Source organism: Psammomys obesus, unplaced genomic scaffold, assembly GCF_907164565.1.
Source record: "Psammomys obesus unplaced genomic scaffold, mPsaObe1.curated_primary_1811, whole genome shotgun sequence".
Classification (NCBI taxonomy): Eukaryota; Metazoa; Chordata; class Mammalia; order Rodentia; family Muridae; genus Psammomys; species Psammomys obesus.
The window spans coordinates 25,884,967-25,889,293 of record NW_026596057.1 but is presented as its reverse complement, the minus strand read 5'-3'; positions in this window follow the sequence as shown (position 1 = coordinate 25,889,293).

Sequence of the window (4,327 nt, the reverse complement as noted above, 5' to 3'; positions counted from 1 at the left end):
TCAGCATTTCACCACATATGATTTTTCTTATCTCACTTCTCAGGGACCGCTGTGGCTTCATGTGTCCAGGGTGATTATCAACAAAACAGTGGCGAAAACAGGAGCACACTGCATTTTCTTGGCAGGATAGATACTCTCACCATGTTGGTAGCAGGTCTGATTTTGAAACTGAATCACACAGAAGTCAAGTGGTTACGAATTGAGTGGGTGAGAAGAACTTTTGCCAAAATTATTTACAAATTAAAAACATGTCTTGGCTTGTTGGGCGCATGTGAAAGACTAGTTCTTAAAGATTAGATGGGAGATGATTCACGCATGGGTAGTATGCCTAAATTCAGACTCAGAATCAAAATGCTGAAGTTCTTCAAGACTCTCATGTAACAATTTGTGTAGAAATACCTTCCGGCTCTTAGGCTGAATAATGTGCACATTATTTGCAGTTATGCTATCAGGTCGTAGAGATTACTGACTCTCCTCAGATGTTACAGCGCTGTGTTGCATTCCTTCTAGGTTGTATGCTTAACAGTTGACCATGACAGAGGAATCGCTAGCTTAGCCTCTTGTTGGGCATGACTTCATTTATAGTCACTCGAAGTAGCTGTTCTCAGAACGTGACCTCTGGCCTCTAGCACTAGCCATTCCTATTTCGCCACCGTTGAGGAGATCCTGTTCTTTTGCTGTTACCAGGACAGTTAAAGGCGTGACGATTCAGCCCAAGAACCCCCTGCACAGTGTGAACGTAGGTGTCTTGACCCACTCAAAAGCTGCTGGAACTCAAACGGCCCCGCCCACGTTAGCTCACGGATGCTCTTAGGCCTCACCTGGTGCTTTTGTGCTAGTCTATGCATTTGCTGTCATTTCTTTACCTATGAATTATATAAGTAAGTGTTGGTCTCTGAGTTTCAGGCTTCTTTCAGTTAAAATAGTTGAGGTTACTAGAGTGAAATCAGGCATATAAAAGAAGAGTAATGCTAATGCACACAACATGCAGTAGGGAGAGTATTTATTATTTAAAGAGTGCATTTGCTGAACAGATTTGTATATTAAATAGGTTTTTGTAATGTAGGATGCCAGTAAGATTTCCTTACTGACTTATGTCAGTTACATATTTTCACTTATAGAGTCATTAATAAAAAAGTCGAGCACTTGAGAATGTGTACCTGCTGTGAGCATCAGAGGCGATTGCATCACTAGGACGCTGTCACCTCATCATTTGTTCTGTTCAGTTTTTAATTTCATCATCACCTTCTTCTCTGTTCCCTTGTTGCCACTCCTTTTATTAGATTGTTCAGGCCGTCAAGCTTTTCAATGAGCAATAACAGAGACAAGGCATCGTCTGGCTTCAGCAGTGGGCACTTTAGTGGCCAGTTTAGGAAGCTGATGTCCCAGAGGTTTATCTACATGATATTATTGAGCGGTTTCTGAGAAATACCTCTGCTCAGAACAGGTAAATTGCTCATTGTTTTCTCACAGTGTCCTCATTACCTGACATGATTTATTTTCTTGACTCTGGAAGGATTTTTCACATTAACAGTTGATATTAAGATAAAGCTATTCCTGGAGGTTGATACAGTTTGTTTATTTTAGCAACACTGGTATGTTTGGCCTGCTGGAGTTGAGTGGAGGACTTTCCAAACGTTAACAGAATCCAAGACAAGAGAGGTAATTATCTTGAGGGACTATTTTTATATTTCTTCTGTGAATGTTGTAATTGGGAATTTCTTCTTTTGTAGATTTTATTTCATTAGCTGAGAGAAAGTATTGCAATATGCTTACATGTTAAAAGCATGTTTCTGTATTTTAAGGTGGTTACTCTCATGAGAATAAAGGATGCTATGGCAGGAAATAAGGTGGGAATAGTCAATGTGATTTCTGTATTACCTATTCATTGCCGTGCCACACTATGTTAAAGTAGCAAAAGTTAATGCTACTTGATGTGGATCTAATACCCTTATTAATTCGACTTCTTTCTACGTGTATCAAGGAATGACAAGAGTTGATATTTCTATTTTAGAAGGTGTATTGCTTTTATCTTTTCTTCCTGGACCCATAAGCTTAACCAGTATATTTCCAATGCATTGTTTGGTGAATTACATCAGTTTCCTCAGTCATTTCTTTATGGAAATCAATCTATTTGCTTAATATACAAATTGTTTCCCATATCAGAGTCTGTCCCACATGTTTAAGAATAAAGGAAAAGGGGAGTTTTGGAAACAGCACAGACAGAAACTGTTGCTAGGTGTGAATTAGAAAAATAGTTACCTAAAGAAATAAACTCACCTTGGCATAGTTTCTGACTCCCTTGCATAATCTATTCTAGGAAATCTAGGTTTAGTAATAGCCTTAGGACTGTTGGCATTTCCCTATCTCGATTTGCATAGGTTACTACAACCTCCAAAAACTGATTCCATGTGGCTTTATTGCCTATTTGGTAATAAAAACCTAATTGGCTTTTCAAGGAGGACTATAATTTATTATTCTAAAAATAGTCTTCTGTTACTTGACTATAATCTTTTTATCTTTATTCATGGGGTGACTCATGTTTAACAGTGGAGTTTAATAATCCAAATGAAAATACATTTGAATCTTGGTTTTAGTGATTATTTTCATAAAAAAAAGGCTAAACTGTCTTTAGAGTTTTCTCATTTACTAAGTTGACTGAGTGGTACTCATTTCATAGACTACTTGTGAGGACTAACTCCATTAATTAGAACGAATTTGTTCTAAGTTCTTCAATAGCATCCCAGTTATTGATGTTTAATTTCTATGAATGCATTGCCAAATAATGCTGGTGTCAGAGACATGTGGCTTTAATTGAAATTCAACATACTAAATTCAGTGATATTGATCTATGTGTAGTGACACATGCACTCAGTGGGTGAGGTGGGAAGATTGACATGAGTTCAAGAATCTCCTGCGTTATAAAAGCAAACCTAAACTAACACTAAAAGTTAAATTGAGTGATGTTGAGCAAGTTAACCTATTAGAATCTTAACATTCTCCTTTTAATGTTGTAGTATAGTTATTTTATATCATTTATCAAAATGTATTTTGGTATAATAGCTGTATAGTAAATGGCAGTTCAGAAAAAAATAATGTATTTAATACCAAAAGAGAAGTAAAATGTTTACAGATAACTTTAAAATCGTGTGATGAAGAAAAATCTATGTAAAGACCATCAAAAGCATTAAAAACAAACAGAAATCTGTGAAAAAGGGTTTTCAGAAGTTGCAACTGAAATAGTTTTGGACTGTGAGTTTTCAGATTATGGTTCAAGGCTGATGTGATGCTCAGTGTTCATAGATACGACTATGGAAAAGAGCAGTATAAATACACTGCACTTTTGCCAGATAACAGTGCCAGGAGCAGAGTTTGGGACAGATGATGTGGCTAAAATTTTTATTTTTATGTATGTATGTATTTATTTATCTATCATTATTATTATTATAATCATTTATTACAATTTATTCAATTTGTATCCCGGCTGTGGCCCCCTCCCTCATCTCCTCCCAAACTCAACCTCCCTTCCTCTTCTCTCCCTATGCCCCTCCCCTAGTCCACTGATAGGGGAGGTCCTCCTCCCCTTCTATTTGACCTTAGCCTATCAGGTCTCATCAGGACTGGTTTTCTTCCTTTGTGACCTGGTAAGGCTGCACTCTCCAGTGGGAGGTGATCAGAGAGCCTGCCACTGAGTTTATGCCAGAGAAAGTCCCTGCTCCCCTTAGGGACTTTCTCCTGTACACTGAGAGTATGGACTACATCTGAGCTGGGGTTTTAGGTCTTCTCCATGCATTGTGTTTGGTTGGGGTATCATTTTCTTCAGTGCCCCCAGGGCTCAGTTTTCTTTTTTTCTGACTCTGTTGGTCTCCTCTTGGAGCTCCTGTCCCCCCAGGTCTTTCTATCTTCCCATTCTTCCCTAAGATTCCCTTATTTATTTTTTTAATATTTATTTTATTTTTATGATTTATTATAATTTATTCAATTTGTATCCTGGCTGTGGCCCCCTGCCTTATCCCCTTCCAATCCCCACTCCCTTAGTCTTTTCCCCCTATGCTTCTCCCTTAGTCCACTGATAGGAGAGGTCCTCCTCCCCTTCCCTCTGACTCTAACCTATCAGGTCTCATCAGGATTGACTGCAGTGTCTTCCTCTGTAGCCTGGCAGAGCAGCACCCCCCCAGAGGGAGGTGATCGGAGAGCTTGGTGGCTAAAATTTTTAAAGAAAATTTGGATGCATAAGATCCTTAGAAGTAATATACAAATTCTGAGCCTAAACTGCACATACACACACACACACACACACACACACACACACACACACACACACACA